We start from the raw sequence: 19604 nt of genomic DNA, 5'->3' as shown, positions 1-19604 counted from the left end.
AGAGGGAACACTTCAGGAAAGCAGGAGAAAATATGCAAAAACCACACCTAGTTCCGTAAGTGCCAGGGATGGGGTCACGAACAAAAAATTGCTACATGCCAGCTAAAAGCATGAATTTTGGTGATTCCTCTCACGCAAAGGACGACTGTTCTGTGAAGGAAGATCCTAAGAAATTTAAATGTCCAAATTGTGGTGAAAACCACAAATCCAACTTTTGGGAATGTAAGACTCGCAAAGCAATCCTACAATACTGTTGTAAGCGACAAGAAGGAAACGCTCCACGTTCCGATCAGGTTCAAATTCCTCTGCTGTTAGCTACGGTCATTCGTACATTTGTACCCGTCGGTACAAACATAACCCCTGCTTAAAATTCTTCATCTTAAACATGTTAAATTTTCAAAATCAAATAAAAATATTAAGGTGGAATCAACGGAATAGTATTAATTTCTCCCTGCCACCGCGCCCCACTCACCAAGTTAATAAGTAAAAAGTGTCAGTGAAGACATTTGAAGATATTTCTGGCATCCCTGCTCCCTTCACACAGTCTTAAATTTTTGGGCAGTCATGTGCTCCGATGTTTTCTCCACATTTCCACACTTTGTGCGTATTCGAACCGGTGTAGGTACTTCCTTGATCTAAATATATGTCTGTTTTTAAAAGTTGGGCAGGTTGCCTATTTCAGCCATTGCCGGACAAAACAGTATTGTGAAATTCTCAACAAATGGCTCAATTCAAATTTAAAATTAATATATATATAATGAACACATCAATCATAACACGAAAACAAATACCCATTTATTACATGCGCTCACAACAAAGCCATGCAGCATAGCTATAAAATAAGATCAGCTAAAAATCTATTCTTCAGTCAAAACCAATTCTCCGCCACAATAAAAACAACCCCGACAAATTGCCATTCAATCTCCGAAACCACAAATCACTCTCAAACTCAGCCAGCACACTCCATCCTATCCTACCACCGATCTTTGTGCATAAATTTTCCATAATTTTAAACACCATAAAAAAGTGCCTCCATTTTTATACACATAGTCGGGCCCAATTCTATCTGCTTCTCTTCGTCCGCTACAACCAATATCCGCCCAAGCAATTCAATCATGTGGCTGGGTTCCAATCTCTCGTCCCGCTTGTGCCTCCTGCATCGCAAAAGCTAACCTCAAAACAAGACCCCATTTTCCCTGGCCACACGCCACAACCACCTTTCTGGGAAAGCCCACAAAAACCACGGTGATTGTGGTTTAATAATAGGTGTTATTTTCCACCCTGACTTTACATCTCCGCTCGGTATCGTTTTTCCCTTCATTTTTTTCCACGAACCTATTTTTTCAACATTCTCTTTCTCTCTTAGTTATTCCACACGACCTAACCACGTACAAACACACAATGGATGATTTGCCCACCACGCTGGCACCACCGCCGTTCGATATCGTGTCAATTTATGGGTGTCATAATAGAATTTTTTCCACCCATCTCACTATAGCATGCTTCTTCATTGTTCGGTGATTTTCCTCCCGACCTTTCCCCCTATAAAAGCTCGAGTTGTGCTATCGATATGTGTGTAATAGCCCTATCTCAATTGGAAAGCGGGGGTGGCGCGAAACAATCTTCTTTTTTTGTTAGCTGCAAGAAATAGCTGCTGGAGTGCCGTGTGTGTGCCCTATCATTTGAACGTGATTAAGCATTTGATTGGAGGTGGTGTTTAAAAAAAACTTGAGTTCGAGTGCTACAAGGCAACGAGATATCAACATGGCAGGATCAATTTCACAAGGGAGTGCAAATTGTTGCCAGCAGCCGGTGTTGGCGAAGATAAGTTTACGCTGGGGGAGGGGATGATATGTTTGAATTTACGATAGAATCGTGCCTTGAATCAGCTAATGTAGCAACCGGTTGGCAGCAGAGACAAATAAAGTTAATCCATAAACAGGTAGATAACCTCCAAATGAGCCATCTTCGTCAGATGATTCCTTCTGTAAAAGGGTCATAATTTATGCATGAACTTGTCCCATCTTTAAGTGAGTGTAGCAAACCAGCTGGATGTGCCCTTTCCTTTTTGCAACAATAAAGCCATTTCAACCTGTCCTAGGGTTGGACCATCACGGTATGTACTGGCGGAAGTGTACAGACGTTGAAAGCGTCACGTAAATAATGTTAAGGTGAATTTTTAATAACATCTTACCATGTCATAGTACTCTACCGGCATTGCTAGCATTGCAGACGCCACATAAAATGTTCTGACGGGAAGCCAAAAACTCTGTCTCCGTAGACCGTACAACACACCGGCACGTGATCTCTTCTCCTCTACACCGAGGCAGAAATAGATTCTTCAACCGTTAACACAGAAAGTCTTCTATTGTCTTGGATTATTACACTCCAACTGGAACCTATATCTGTTCTGAACTTGCTTATTTAAAAAAATGCTGATTTGAAGATGACTTAGTTAACTTATGCAAGCCTAACGTCTTAAATTTGAATTGATTTCAAAATTCAATTAGCTATAACATTATCATATAGGGGAAAAGTTGGCTTCGGCAATACCTTAACCTATTATCGTCATGGTGGTAAACAAAGTCCTAGAGCACTCAAATTTGGCCAATAGTTGCTCTGCAACACAATGTATCCACATGCCAAAATTGAGCTCTCAAGGACGTTGTTTACCCCCTGACGATAATAGGTTAAGGTATTGCCGAAGCCAACTTTTCCCCTGTCAATCTTTTTTCTGAACAACAAATTGAACGTTGTCGGTAATGTATTAAATTTTTTGAATACACCAGGTAAAATTCGAATTATTTTGACTTTACTGTTCTGTAATAAGTATACACATAGGGAGATGAACCAGCCTGCGGCTGAAAATCTCGATGATAAAGAAATAAAAAAACATAGGGTAATTGATTCTGGTTGGACCTATCCAAAAACTGATGATGGTTGGACCTATTTTTTCAATCGCTAGTTTAGTCAATCTTCGCTAATTTTTTATTTTCAAAGATCACTTTACTATCATAAAAAAACTCTTCTTCTTCAATTTGCATGGGTGTTTTATTGAAAAAGCTGCAAAACAATTGAGTTTCAATGTGTTTTCAAAACAGTTCACTTTCCACGCATTAGTTCGTCATCATGCCTTACTTTCAAACTTACAAAAAGTGAATATTTTTTACATTTATTTTTATTTTCATGCAGTAAAATACTGCTTTAGGGTGTAAACAACACGTTAGTACGCCATTTATCCATTGGTTTCACTAAAATGTTTGAATAATTGACGAAATTCGAATAGATAAATATGATCATGGTTGGACCTACGCATGATGATGGTTGGACCTATGTGTTTCCTAAGACGGCCGCTAGGTGCGCTTCGGTTTGTCTACCTCCTTCATGCGCAGCTGATTTGAAATTCGAATTCGTTTTGGCCTAGTCATCAGTTTCTTCGATTGAAAAAATGGCTAAATAAAAGAGTTATACGGTCGAAAATCTTCAAGAGGCTGTTCTTTTAGTAAGAAATAAATCACTTACATTTCATAATTATATGTTGAATTCATAAAAAAAAAATACGACATGAATGTTGACGTCGTGTGAAACCGGCCTAAATAGGCCCAACCATCATCAATTACCCTACACATGGTGAACAAAATATTTTCTTACTCAAATTATGAAATTTGCGCAATAGCGGCTATAACAATGGTCAATGTTCACATTGGGCATCCAGGAGATGCTCCGGTGCCCCCCGAGGAAGTGGTAAAATCTCAACCAGATCCAAAACCCATCGTACGACATATCAAACTTCATGACACAGGCACGTAGCCATGGGGGGGGGGGGCTTAGCGGCTATATGTTGTGCATGATCAATTTATGTTTGCAGCAATTCTGTTGGAGGTCATAAGACCATCGAGTTTTTTTGAAAGATCAGCCTCGCTTTACTTCCGCAGGAACTAGAGTGTAGACCCTATTTGTAGGCTACTAAGAACAATCCGCACTTGACCCCTCGTTTCCAAGCAGGATTCTCACAAAATATAATGTTTCTACAAGAAATTACTTCTTAATTTATTGATTTTTTCCATATTTAGGGAAAATGGATGTAATATCGGCCTAAATGCCCCTAATCTGGGCCCATACAAAAATTTAGCAATCGACTAAATTTTAATATTGAACAAAAATATCCATCGTCATTGAGACGGTACCATCTACAGATCTACACACTTAGAAAAATTCATGTAAATTTAGGTGCTCTGTGACTGACATACAGAATTGAGTCATAATTGACGTGAAATTCAGCTCAATCAAACGTACACAGTTTAAAAAAGTAGTGTAAATTTCTGTTCAATGTGATGCACATAAATGGAGCGTCACATATCATATAAGTTTACGTTATATATCATGTAAAGTTCTGAGACATTTCATGCAATATAGCAAATATTGTATACAAAAGCCCATATTTGTAAACAACATTGTTTACAAGTTGCTCGGTTTCATGAAATGAAATACAAGTTTACGTGAATGAATGTTTACATCACAGTTAAAATTCTGAATTTTTATCTGTGTACTTTTCGTCGATTAACGAAATTTTCAGTCTCAGAGCACTTAATATTACATGACATGTTTGTTTACGTCTCATCTAGTATTTTAAAAAACGGATTCCGTCACGTGTAAAATTAGTTATTTCTAAGTGTGTAATCTTACATGACATGTATCTTTACGTCTCATCCTTTATGTAAAAGATGGATTCCGTCACGTGTTAAATTACACACTACGTAAAAGTCGTGTAAAATTCAGTTCCCTGAGACCGACATATGTACACAGATAAAAATTCTGAATTTTAATTATCATGTAAACATGCATTCACGTGGACTTGTATTTCATTTCACGCAACCGAGCAACTTGCAAACAATGTTGTTTACAAAGATGGGCTTTTGTATACAATATTTGCTACATTGCATGAAATGTGTCAGAACTTTACATGATTTTAAATGTAAACGTATATGATATGTGACGCTCCATTTATGTGCATCATATTAAACAGAAATTTACACTACTTTTTCGAACTGTGTAAGTAGCCCTTTTGACATAAGAATCAGTTGAAAGAAACGAAAAAATCAATTCAATCAAACGTTCTCTTCGTCGAGTTGCTTGTGTTTCGGTTTGAGAACACCTAAATTTACATCAAAAGTTTGTTTACGTTCCATGATTTACGTCCGATTTGGATTACGTTTCGTGTAAAAGTAGTTATTTCTAAGTGTGTAGGTATTTCTAAGTGTGTAGTTAAAATTGATAAATAGCTGATTTTTAGCCATGAGCCCAATCTTAGATCCATAGGCCAACATTTAAGCCATTTCCCATACCATTGGGTTTGATAAAGAGTCACACATTGTTTCTATTTTTTTAAACTATTTACTATTTGTTCCAAATTCAAAATAAATTACATTTCATTTTAACCTACACAGCAAAAAATAAAGAATTTTACATGACATGTAAACCATGACATTTTTTTATTATTTTACTATACAAATTTAGAAAAAAAAAATCATGTAAATTTAGGTGCTCTAAGAGTGACAAATACGGACGTCAATTTTGACATAAATTTGAGTCATAACAAACGTAAAAATAAGCTTAATAAAACGTACTTATTGTCGAACAACGAACTTTTCACTCTCGGAGCACTTAATATTAGATGATATGGTTGTTTACACAGTTAAAATTATTTTGTAATTTTACATGAATTTCCATGCACATATAAAGAGCATGCATATTCATGTTAAATTAAATTTGTTTTTAAATTAACATGACTTGAAATTAAATTTTACAGGACATTTAAAATTACACGCATTTGGTGTATTTATACTACCTTAACCTTATACTTGTTTGAATAAGATTAATTTACCATGAAATCGGGATTTTCCGCACTGGTGATATTTTTTATATCATTCATTCGAACAAATGTGTACCGTGTGGGCACCATACTTTGCGAAGTTCCTAATGTGCAATCATATATGTATTGTCAATAGTATCTCGAGTTTAACCAGATATTTTGAAAACGTTTGTAGAACAAGGGAACAGTGGTTGCAAAAAACTTTTAATCGAAAAATTCAGAAGTACTCAGAGTTACGAACGGCGCAAAGTATGGTGCCTGTACGGTTCGTATGTAATGTTAAGATGCTCAATGTATTTTTGTTCAAATATCAACAAATTATAGCTTTTTGAACGAATTTGCAGAAAACCGAAGTCAATTACATGGAATTATCACCCACGCGGAATAACCCGCCTTCACGGTACAGTACACACCCTGCATTAAAACGATCAGTCAGAAGAAAAAAGGAACCACAAGCGCTTTTTTGAATGTTTTTTTTTCCATGTCAAAATTTTTGATTTTCTGAACGAACTAAAACACACATTCCATCGAACTTTTATATTTGTGGACACGCATATGCACGATAAACCGTTCCACATCACCAAAACTGAGCTCACAAAACATGCAATACACTTTTTCCGACTTTTTCCACTAAAGAAGTGACTCGAGCTATACGCGGCGGAGAAAAAACTGCTCAAATAATCGGTCCGTCCGCCATATTAGCTCTCTCAATGTTTGTTGATTTAAATTTACACGAGCATGTAAATTTATAGGTTTTATCGTTGGAAATTCGATGTTCTTCAATAAGTTTTTATATCGCGTGTATTATTCCACTGCAAAATGAAATTAATTGAATAAACGTGTTATGTTATGAGTTATATCTTGTTCTTTCGATGTGCATGGTTTTTAATGTAAAATTAAATTAAAATATACACACTTAGAAAAAACTTATTTTACATGTGACGGAATCCATTTTTGACAACAAGATGAGACGTAAACAAACATGTCATGTAAAATTAAGTGCTCAGAGACTGAAAAGTACGCAAGTACGTTTGATTGAGCTGAACTTCACTTCTATTATAACTCAATTTTATGTAAAAATTGACGTTAGTATACGTCAGTTTCAGAGCACCTAAATTTACATGTTAAAAAATTATGAAGTTAATTTCACGACAGGAAACCATAATTCAGTGACATCTTAGAACTCATGGAGTGACAACTTCTCGTGAAGAAAGATTTCAAATTGCAGCAAGGGGCTTCGGAAGGGGGGGGGGAGTCGTGAAATTTTTTACCCTTAAAAAGCTCGACAAGGGTACCCGGGTATCCACAAAATTGAACTGCTTGCTACTGCGGTCAATTTTAACCGATTCTGAATCTTTTGGCACCAATGAATTCAAAAACTTATCTTCTTTCTAGACATTGCCAACAATGTCCATCCAGAATAGTCTGGTTCCCGGATTTTCTGTATAATGTTCCAGGACTAAGCATTTTCTTGGCACTTTCGCTAGAATTTTGAAGGAATCGATATCAAAGTATCAGCATTTCCTTCAAAAACAATTTCAGCTAACTTGAGGACCAGTTTAAGGTTTCTCCAAGGAACGGCCATTCTGGCGCAGGTTCCCGTAGGGCATTTAGTGGCCATAGAAGTGTTTGGGAAGAAACCCCTGCAATATGGGTATCAAAATTCAAGAATTTACAGCAGGACTCTGTTTATCATAATTTTGTGGTCATCCGATGGATTGTCCCCGGGACGACCGTTTTGGAGTAGGTTCCCGTATGGCCTCTAGTGGCCATAGAAGTGTTTGGGAAGAAACCCCTGCAATATGGGTATCAAAATTCATGAATTTCCAGCAGGAGACTGTTTATCATACTTTTGTGGTCATCCGATGGATTGTCCCCGGGACAGCCATTTCGGAGTAGGTTTCCGTAAGGCCTCTAGTGGCCATAGAAGTGTTTGGGAAGAAACCCCTGCAATATGGGTATCAAAATTCATGAATTTACAGCAGGAGACTATGTTTATCATAATGTTGTGGTCATCCGATGGATTGTCCCCGGGACGGCCATTCCGGAGTAAGTTCTTGTAGGACCTATAGTGGCCATAGAAGTGTTTGGGAAGAGACCCTTGCAATATGGGTATCAAAATTCGTGAATTTAGATTAGAAGACTATTTATCATAATTTTGTGATCATCCGATGCATTGTCCTTGGAACGGCCATTCCTGAGTAGGTTCTCGTTGGGCCTCTAGTGACCATAGAAGTGTGTTTGTGCAATGTCATCTATATGTGCAACTACCCTACCCACTGTACCATTACAATATACAAAACAAAACAACAATAAATTAGTAGCTCGTATGCCTCCGCCATGGCAGGACGGCGAGGCAATCGGTGCTTTTCATTACTATCCGTCTCGATCGGGATCAACAATTCAAAGATAAACAAATAAACACAACGTAGGGATCTCTCCCGTGCGCGATCAAAGTGTTTGAGAAGAAGCCCCTATAATATGGGTATCATAGTTAATGAATTTACAGAAGGAAACTTTGCCCTATGTCATTATTTCGTCATCTGAATATCAGGGAAGCTTCCTATAGATATCAGTGACGTTTAAAGCACGCACACTAACAGACACAATCACCTTGTGAAGTTGCTCAATGTTTTTCTATAACTATCCTCAACATGTATGAATTCTTCCTGCTAAAATGAGTCTGACAGCAGTTTGCTATTATTTTCCAAGGATTTTCACTAACACTTTCTCACAAACCGCTTTAAAATTGGTGTATACGTATACGCGTACGTACACTAGTGCAATAAGCGTCAGCAATCTCAATGGCATGTGAAGGTTTGTAGGCCCTTTTCTTGTGTTACTCTTTAAATGTGTTTTATTTTTCACCTTTAGCCCGCGTGACGGAATCCCGCTTTGACATAATCCTTTAAGACGTAAACAAATATTTCATGTAAAATTGAGTGCTTCCAGACTGAAAAGTTTGTTACTCGACGAAAAGTCGACTGAATTCTATGTCAAAATTGACGCTCATATATGCCAGTCTCAGAGCACTTAAATTTATATGATTTTTATCGAAGTGTGCAGGTAGTTCTACTCCAGTTGAACGAGATCCGTCCGGACGGGAGCCACAAGTTGGCATCTGTCATATCTGCAAAAGTGAAGACATCAAGTGTAGGAAGACCAGGAAGATGTGAAGTCATGCTCAAGACCTGTGTGCAATCAGCACTGCCAAGAAATTTGCGATAACTGCTAATTTTTTTTTCGTTTGCTTTTTATGTGCTTGTAAATTTTTAACAATTTTTTATGAGGATTAAAAGTCAAGAGAAATGTCAGTTTATTTCTAGCACAGCAGAGACCGTAAAAACTCCGTACAACATTAATGCACAACGTTTATACCCCTAGAGAGATTGAACCCCAGCAAAACTCAAGAAAATAAAAATTGCATGAGTTTTCATCCTAAATTTTTCACCACCACTCGATTATTCACTTGTTTCAAAATGGCCATTCCATGGACATTTAGTCAGATACAAACAAATAATGAGAAAAGTTTCTTTTTTTTAATTTAAAAGAATAAAGAGCATTCTATCCAAGCCCATTCCGAGGACAACCTGTCAGATAGCAACGAAAATATGATGAATAGTCTACTGCTGAAAATTCATGAATTTTGATACCCATATTGTAGGAACATCCTTCCAAACAACTTCTATGGCCACTAGAGGTCCTACGGGAACCTGCTCCGGTATGGCCGTTCTGGAGACAATCCATCGGTCACATAACGGTTAATACAGTGCATGAACTGACATTACGTTGTTTTTACTGCATTTGTTTATTTATGTGGTCATAAAAATTACATGAGATTTTTGACATAATTGAAGTGCATCCTCTTGGATGTAATATTAAAATTTATTTTTTGCTGTGTATAAAGGGAATTAAGCATTGCAATTGAGGATTGCAACGATTTTTTCCTGAAATTATTGATTTTTTTTTTGGTGGACATTTGTTCTAAAGTCTCAAAATTCGAAATTCTATGTACCTCGGTAGTACTGTACCAGGAAGGCAACTTCAAAATCGTCTTCAGAGCTTGAAATGCTTTTTTCCTAGTAGTGCAACAACAAGACCAAATTGGCACAGCATAAAGCATGGCCGGTCTAAAAACTTGTTTAAATATTAGAAGTTTATTCGTCAGGCAAAGTTTGGGTGTCCTGCTTATAAGAGGATACAAACATTTTATATATCTGATACATTTGGCTTGAATGCCCTCAATGTGATCTTCAAAAGTTAATTTTTGGTCAAGTACTAATCCAAGATATTTCACTTGGTTTGACCAGGAAAGTGGAACTCCGTTCATAGTGACTATGTGACTACTACTAGGTTTCAAAAAGGACGCTCTAGACTTATGTGGAAATTCTATAAGTTGAATTTTGTAAGCGTTGGGAGAAATCTTCAATTTTTGTAAATAAGAAGAACAATATCTAAACTTTTCTGCTGTCTGCTGCACATAACACGACGATTTCTTTTTTAAGCGGCAATACCGGTGTCATTGGCGAACAAAGATTTATAGCAACCCTGAGGCAAATTAGGGAGGTCCGAAGGCTCAAGAATACTACCCTGAGGAACTCCTGCTCTACAAGGTAGTCGTTCAGATTTGGAATTTGGATAACTTATTTGCAGAGTTCTGTCAGTCAAATAATTTTGAACTAAATTTTATAATCTAGAGTGGAAAATAGAACTCTTTCAAATTAACAATCAGACCTTCATGCCAAATACTGTAGAACGTTTTTTCTATGTCTAGAAGAGCACCACCAGTTGAGCAGTTTTCAGATTTGTTAGAACAAGTTAAATTGTTAACTCATAAGAATTTATGAGTAGTTGAATGCCCATGCCATAATCCAAACTGCTCATCTGCAAAAATTGAGCTCGTATTGATGTGAAGCATCATTTTGTTCCAAATTATCTATTCGAAAAGTTTATTATTGATGGAAGCAAACTAATCGGACGGTATTTTTTGCATTTTCCATTTATCAGGAAAGTATGCCAAATGGAAACATCTGTTAAATAATTTTACCAAGAAAGACAAGGTACTCTCTGTGAGTTTTTTGATGAGGATATAGAAAATTCTATCATTACCTCAAGCTTTCATATTATGAAACTTTTAAGTTACAGATCTAAATCACCAAGATCAGTCCCCCAGGAACCGTCAAAAATATTTCCCGAGAGAAAATATTCAGTTAATCCCGAGCAATCTGATTATAAATAGGCCTAGTTAGACTCAAACTGAAATTATGGGAACTTTCGAATTGCTTAGCAAGTTTCTGAGGTTTTTCCAAATTTGTGATCAAAATTTTACCACCTTCTTTAAGCGCTGGAATAGGCTTTTGAGGTTTTTTTTCAGAATTTTTGTGTGTTTCCAAAAGAGTTTGCAACTCGGGTCTAATTTAATAACATTATTTTCAAAAGTTATGTTCCTCAGGACAGAGAATCGTTTTTCAATTTGTTTTTGCAAATCCCGCCAGATAACTTTCATGGCAGGGTCGCGTGCCTTCCTTCGCCGAGTTGATAGGACCAATCTTGGGCAACATTGCAGCAGACAGAAGAAATTAAATTGTTTATAAAATACATCAACTATATTAATGCAAATATTAATAACGGAATAGATGTAGGTGAACTAGAATTCCTTCTGAATTTAGAAGAGTAATATTTTTACAAATTGAATGTGATATCTATTAGCTAAAAATAAATAAACTACATTTTACAAAAAAAAAAATGTCTCCTACGGACATTTTTAAGACGGATCAAGAGCTGAAGATCGTCGTCTATTATAATTGAATCGAATTTAACCTCACATTTTGGTATTGAGGCAGCTCTTGCTTCAACTATAGAAGCAGTCAGAGATTCAACTCTGACTGCTTCTCTCTTCGATCCCAAGCTATTCAATGCACACCTCGAAACATAGGAAAATCCACGAACCCCTCATTTTATCTGTCAAACATTCATAACAAATCAAAACAAACAGAGTGTAGTACTAGAATTTCAAATAGAATGGGGTACGTTCATCGATGTACTTGTCCAGTGTGAGCCAATTTAAGATCGTTAGTTTCCACCGGTTTCTACGACTCTGTGCTGCGTTTTTTCGATTTGAACAGTTCGAAATCGTCTAGGCTAGTTTAAGTTGTTTTGTTTTACTCGGCTGTGACTGCGGGACGGTGGCTTTCGATGACTACTGGTCCACCACCGGGCACATGAGCGTTCCAGTATTATTGGTAGTGACGAACGTTTAATACGTCAGCGATGAGGACTGGGTGGTGAGAGTAGCAAGATCGGCGAACACAATCGTAGCGGTACAGGATTTTGACCACCTCAAACCGTGCTGTCACGTATCCTGGAAGAGATTCTCTCGTGCCAGATCGTTGACGGGGGTTCGAATAGATAGCAGAAGCTTGCTGCAGCGGCTGTAAATTTTGAATGCCATCAGATGCGTTCCGATGTTTTCTTTTTCTTTGCGGTCGGAAAAACTTGATCGCCATTTTTTGGTTGGGCCAGTTTGTCCGGTATCAGCATTGTTGCTTCAAAACAAAACATTTGAACTGTCAAATGAACCGGGTTGCCGTTATTATCAAGCAAACAATGTCAGTTCGATGACTTGCACTCTCGGAACTGCCGGCAAAGCTGCGGCACACGTGAGGCACACTGAGAAAAAAAAGTTGCCGGAAAATGAGTGTGTAGAGTGACCACCTCTTGGGTAATTATGACATTTCGATTTTTACAATCTTACTGCGTCAGGATCTGTCATGATTATTGAGTTTAAAAAAACGTTAATATTTACGCTGTTTGCAACGAATAATAAAGAATTGTACCATCGCTGTATGCCAACTGACATATGCTAGTAAATTGCATCCTCCATCTCTTTTGCCGGTTTGCTATAACCGTGTGGAGAAATAATTCTTCAGCTTTGTGACATACTGCCACATCTCGGAACGAAATGGAAACCATTCGGCCTCGTTTCATTTCCCCTTGACCATCCGCGCCTCTCCTCCGTATCCCATTCAAGCTTAAATCCAAAATCCCGAGTCCCGCTTTGTTAATGAGACCATTTCGTATCATAACCACAACCCCCCATGGCTCTCCGTGTTGTACATATGCTGCAAACAAGACTCGTATACAAGAGCACATGGATTTATCCATCGTAATCAGGATGCGTTTTCTACGGTTCCCTGTGTGCACCGACAGCACAGACAAAACACTAACTGTGCGGATGAGAATTCAAGGATTCCTGCAGAATCCTCTTGAGCACTAGCGTGACGAATGTGTGATAGCAGTTGCGTTTGCACTATCTGTGTCCTTAACCGCCACCCTGCTTCCCCCGGTGAACGTAATCATCAGATGTGGTATGTACTGAATTGCTTTACCTTTGCACATAGCTTTACGTGAATGGCTTCAAGCAGGCATAACGAGGCTGATCAGGTGGAAGAGTTTAATTATTTGAAAGCGTCATACGTAATGTTTAAGACCCATGATTATGCGAAAATTTCAACGGAAGGTTTTTGCAAGTTTTCCAAGAAATGCATATGTAGGTACGTGTGAATATTTTATGAAACAGCAAGACAGCTAAGTGCTACAGTGCTCTACGGTAGTAGCCCGCCGTAAACTATCGTAAGAAATGCAGCAAGCACCCGAAACGTGAATTCATATATTCATCCGAAATGGTTGCCGTAGTCGTCGTCGTCGTCGTCGTCGTCGTCGTCGGGACAAGCAAGGTGAAGCACCACTGTTTGTGATACTACAAACAAGGAAGCACGTCATCCTGTAGTAAAAATTCAAATAAACAATGACTTATGAATAATGTAACACGCTGCTGCCTCGCTGACTGCACTATGCGGCAGGTAACGAGGTAAAAGCTAGCGCGACTGCAACTCCTGGTCGACGGCGTCGTCGTCGTCGGTCTAGTAACAAGTGTAGAACCAGTGAGCAAAGTTGGTGACAAGAATGCAGTGCATGGCAAGCACCTTTCACAGTTTGCAGCATAGTGTGACACTTCGTGTGAGGTAAATTTAGAAGATGCTTTCACTGCTTTTTTATTTTCTTTATGAGGTAGTGAGTGTTTCCGCCAGTGCACTGGCGATGAAAATTCGTCCCCCGGGAGGGTGACATTTCTTTGAAGATTTGGATGCTTGGCTTTAAAATGGTTTCTTTGTGAATCAGCTTAGTCAAACTTCACATGATCCGTGTCTATGGTGATTGGAGTACTTCATCTTGCCTCAAAGTAATTTTCCTTTAGATTAAAGAAGCAGCCTTTTAACTTTTTCTTCAAGAATGCACATGGAAGGACACTTTGTTTGGCTACAAAATTAGAGCTGTGAACCAGTAGTTCAGGAATTGAATTCTGGCAATTTGGTAAATGATAAAAAAGGTGGGAAGTAAAATTGATGTTTGATACAATATTCTGTTATATTTCTAGAGTTCAGAATCCTAGGGTATTAACAGCGATGATTGATTCTCTGAATTTGGATTTGAATATCGCTCTTTCTTTCACGAACCATTTCTTAATCAACCTTTTAGAATAGAACATACATTTTGTGGACCACCAACCAAACCGTACGATCAAAACATGCCTCAGAAGCTCAGAAATTTGTAATTTTATTACAAATACGTTTTTGACATCGATTTACTGCTCGTATTAGCTCTTTATTCAATTTATGTAACACTATCATATTTGACAGTCCCATCCAGAATTCCCTCAAGAAATTGGTCAATGTGTCGAAGCAACTCTCTTCCCATGGTAAAAAAATGTCCATCTTAAATTTGCGCCACCAAAACCTAAAACTGGTTACCAATTCGTAATAATTCACTAACAACGTAATGACCAACAGTAGCATGATCGTCAGTACCATAAACATGTTAAACAAAGCCTCCCACGAGAAGTCCCGTTTAGGTATCTTTTCCCAGCATTCTCCCTCGCAAATGTTGGCTGGCGATTCACCTTAGGCGATACCTCTCTCTATTGGTTGATCTGGACTCGTCTTTGTCGTGAATACAATTTAATACCGTGTGACTCTAAGATGTTTCCAGGTTGAACTTCTTGATAGTTTGAATGATAACATCAAAATTTTTGAGTTGCATATCCTCTGATGGAGCCCTAACGATTTCTTCACTAAAAGCGGAAACAGCAGTTTCAGTGTTTCTTTGGCGGGGCAGTCAACTTGAAAGTGGGATTTTATTAATCTATGACCGTTTAGATCGAAAACCGCAGCAGCACTCGATGGTTTTATCATGTGAGGAACTCTAGACGGCATTGTTGAATGACGGACTTGGCGAAATGGGTCTTGGTAGACGAAGATCTGGAAGCAATCGGTTTTTAGCGAGATAAGTTAAGTGATAAAACAACATTTTTAGATGACTTACTTTTTGGGAATAATCATTGCAAATTTTATTGTGATCAATATTCAAACGACACTAATAGCGAATTAGTTTATTATTCAGTTCCATCCTGGATTGGGTATAAAGATTGGGTCTGACAAACGTCAGTTTGCTCGTTTGTTTTTAAAACCTAGCTCAGGTTGAGGTTCACACCGGTTTCAACCCCGATAATAAACGAATTTGCTATAAGATTGCTCATATAAAAAATATTTGCCTGCTGTGATGCTTCTGCAGTTCAACAATTATGAGGAAATTTTTTGATTGTGTGTATGTCATCCTCTGCTCCCCTTCCTTTCTGATGGGGGCGTTGGAAAAATAGAACAATTTGATCAAATCTAATGCTTCGTAATGGTACCCTTTCTATATTAAAGATCATTACTTTAAAAGGACAATCTTATTATTACTTGCCTCAAAACAGGAAGTGGTAGATGGAAACAAAGAGCCACTGCAGCCAACTGAATCTTGAACCGGGTCCCTTGAAAATACACAATACCCACGGCAACAGTCAGCAAACGATGCCCTATCGTATTTAGTTTTCAAGTTGTTGCACCGGGGTGGTCACTCAACGCACTTGTTTTGCGCCAACTATTTTTGCAGTGTGTCGTAGCAGTGCCCAAGAGAAAGTTAACTCAGGACAGTGTGCCAAAAACACATATGGGAACCATCGCGTAGGCATTGGATTGTTGTGAATAAAATGGGAGCACTGCTGGACAACTGTCATTGAAGTTGTTCACAACATTACGTGCTGTCTGACTGTATGTTCAGGAGCATCCACTAATTGAATATATCAGAGGAACACAGACCAGCAGTTCAATTATAGATCTTAATACGAGATATAGATTCTAGAGTGGGCTCAAGAGAAAGAGGTAGTTAAGCAGACCCCGTTAGTACCCTTAATTCAAATAATGCTACAACTCATACAAAACAAACTACAGAAGTCTATTCATCATCCTCTCTAGTCGGTCTCCAACAATGTTCCCCACTGGTTTCAACTCTTTCCGGTTGCTGAAAGACCGTTGCTTTTCACATCACAAAAGCCTAGGTTTCTGCTTTGCCTTTGATGGCATTGTAAAACTTTAAAACACAGGACTTTAATTATCCTATGAAGACAAAACACCAACATTTTGCACACTTCACGCGTCATCCTCAATCCGATTTATCCTTACGGTTTCAAACCAAAACATTCAAGGTGTCAGAAAAACCGGGGGCCGGCGCCGGTGGTGTAGTGGTAAGCGTGACTGCTTTCTAACACCCCAATGGGTCTGAGTTCAATCCCAGCCGAGGTCGGTGGGATTTTTCTGAGGCATAAAATTCTGTGGTCACGTCTTCCTTCGGAAGAGAAGTAAAGCCGTTGGTCCCGGCCCATGTGTGTTGAATGGGTGCGATATCCTACGCAGGTGTGGAAGCTGCCTTCCTGCACATTCGATTGTCGTCAATGGATGGCAATCGATGTCCGTCGGTGATTGGCACTAGATTGCGGAACAGAGACAGACGTTAAATAAAGGAAAGAAGGAGGAGAAATTCTGGATTGCCAGGATGGGTATTTTACAAACAATCGCAGCTTGCTCTATGACCGGCACAATCGGCATACCTGCGGCACACTTGCGGCTGACAAAAAAGATGACCCAAGATTGGTGTGCGGAGTGACCTACCCCTTGGGACACACTCCTTGGTATTGTTTGGCACCCATGGTGATCTCTAATGTAACTGGCATTACTGAACTATTGCTGTGCCTGCACAGTACGAATGTGTCAAAATTTGAATGTTGACACAAACAATTATTTGGTATCCGCAACAGATAATTTCGCCAGAGCCATCAACTCACTCTTACTGCCATGAACCGGAGCAACGGAAGATGCTGACATCACCACGACGACTGGGTGGTTCGTTTCCCAAGCACGCTTTTGTCACTGTTGTTGCTGCTGCTGCTGCCACCTCTGACGGTTACTTTTGCTCGGTGAATTGTATGGACTGGTGGCGCCACCAACGCAACTGCTGATACTGGACGGATCGTGCTGAAGTGTCCCCCGGTCGTCAGCAGCAGCATCACCACCGTCATCCTCATCCTTATCGTCAGCAATACCATTCAAATCATCCGATTCCGCTCAAGAAAACAGTGCGTGTTCAGCACTTCAGGATGGTGAAATAAAACTGTCGTAGCCGCATCAACATAGTCAGGACAATCTCCCGCCCGCCTTTGTGTCACTCGGGCTGTTATCGACAGTCGACTTTTCAACGGCCTCGAAATAACCTGCTTAGCCACCGAGAAGCTCAATCACATCCTAGTTCTGGTATACAATACTTACGTACGCATCGTATCCGGCCTTCTCCCTTCAACGCCTGCAGACGCCGCATGTGTGGAAATCGGAATCCTCCCTCTCCGCTATCGATCTGCTGCAGCCATTGCTACGAAAGCCGTTGCCCTCGCTGCTAAGACATCCGGTAACGAAAGGGTCTTTCTCCTCAACGAGGGGAACAGACCCATGACCTACACCCCCCCCCCCCCCCACCCTGGGTCAGGGTCCACCGGCATGGAGAGAAGAGTTGGCGATCAAACGTCGTCAACATAGATAAGCGGATTAAGAGTGGATTCCAAGCCGGAGATAACTCTGTAGCTTTGAGACGTTCTGTTGCAGAGCTTCTCGGGTCGGTTTATCCGGGGCACGTTCATCGCTTTACGGACGCATCGCGGTCGCGGGCTGGAGTTGGACTCGAAGTGACAGGACCGAACATTGCAACGAGTCAAAGTCTACCGGAGGAGTATTCCGTCTTTTCCGCTGAAGTCGCAGCTATTCTAGACGCAGCCATCAATCCGGCAGATCAACCGATCCTCGTGTTAACTGACTCACACAGCGTCATCCAAGCGCCGGAAGTTGAAGCCCTGAGCCACCCCTGGATACAAGCCATTACACGGTACGCCCCACCTTCAACCGTCTTTACGTGGATCCCCGGACACTGCGGTGTTCCCGGAAACGAGGCTGCGGACAGACTGGCGGGATCTGGTGTATCCCATCCCCGCTACACATCCTAGACGTCAGGCGTTGGATTGTGAATACTATTATGGAAGCCTGGCAGCAGATATGGTTCCAGCCGCGGACCACTTTCCTGGCTGGACAACCAAAAGTTCAAGGACCAGCGGATCATCTCAAGACTCCAGACCGGCCATGCGAGGATTTCCTGTAATTTCGGTAGGACACCTTTCCGCAAGGTCTGTTCAATTTGCAGTATCTCCACCTCGGTGGAGCACGTGCTGTGTGTCTCCCCGGAGTTCCAGAAGCTACGCGAACAACATCGACTCCCGGAAAACGTCAGTAATCTGCTTGGTTACGACCTCTCGACATTGGCTGCGCTGATCGCCTTTCTGAAGGAAGCCCACTTGTATGATCAAATCTAGCCCCCCGTCGGTAGCTGCACTGATCGTGTGTTCCGAACGTTTCTATTTTTTCTGCCGTCGGGGTTTCTCCGCCGGACCGGGCACTGTCTCCTACGGTGGAGCTCTACCTTGTTCGTGCACCCAATCCTCACCACAGCCCCGATCTAATCCTCACTTTACATTATGTTTTTAAAATGTTGTCTGTCTCATTCATTGGGTAAGAAGAGCCAGTATACGTCACATTAATGTCAAATTGAAACCTATTTTTTTAGGCAGGATCTAGTCTGACCATCTGCTGTATAACGTGATAAGTTAGCCTACGGCTAAAAATCACGGTAACGAAGAAATGATTATGATGATTATGATGATTATCCAACACCACCAGCAGTATCTCACTATCTTCTGTATCACAATTGTCTTCTAAAGTCTGTTGCAGTTAGTATTTGGCCGCTTCGTTTAAATTACTCACCATCTAGATCAATCTCATCATCGTGCGACAGAGAACAAATATCATCGTCAGGCATCTCTTCGTGAGTTGATTGGGGAGTACTTTTATTTCAGGCAAGTTGATCCGGATACGCTAAAAATGACTCCTCGCTGTTTGCCGGGTGGGTCATACTGCACCAGTTTTGTGCTTGACTCGAGCATCCATCATACAGCATAATAACTTTTTGGTAAGCTCGTCGGAAAACGAGGAAATGTGCACCTAAGCTGGGATCTGGTCGATGGAAAGTGTACCGAGAGTTTCAAGATGGCTCAGGTTCATACGAACATCCAGGCTTATCTTATCATATTGCAAACTGCGACTATATTCGATTATTTTGCAATGGATAATACGCGGAAATTATGGTGATTGATCCGTTCAGTCTGGAAGACCTATTTTCCCTAAGTTCCAAGATTAATACACATTGAATTTCTGCCTTGCATGTTTTGAGACCGTCTAAGCGTAAGGATGATGAAACC

General features: G+C 39.9%; 1 protein-coding gene across 2 annotated transcripts in view; it reads left to right on the top strand.

Annotated features, from left to right (window-relative positions):
* Positions 1–19604, top strand: part of LOC135711020 (carboxypeptidase N subunit 2-like) — a 403442-nt gene that overhangs the window by 353222 nt on the left and 30616 nt on the right. Inside the window, exon 1 of one of the 2 annotated variants that reach the window (XM_065233762.1) lies at positions 13835–13896. The exons of the other annotated variant lie outside the window; for it this stretch is intronic. The gene's annotated coding sequence lies outside the window, so the exon portion shown is untranslated. Of the gene's footprint in view, positions 1–13834; positions 13897–19604 lie in introns of those variants that run through there. 2 annotated transcript variants of the gene reach the window in all.

This window comes from Ochlerotatus camptorhynchus, unplaced genomic scaffold (genome assembly GCF_037179485.1).
Source record: "Ochlerotatus camptorhynchus isolate MF236.1 unplaced genomic scaffold, CSIRO-AGI_Acam_v1.1 ptg000416l, whole genome shotgun sequence".
Taxonomy (NCBI): domain Eukaryota; kingdom Metazoa; phylum Arthropoda; class Insecta; order Diptera; family Culicidae; genus Ochlerotatus; species Ochlerotatus camptorhynchus.
Note: the sequence above shows the minus strand (reverse complement) of the source record. Positions and strands in the feature narration are given on the sequence as shown.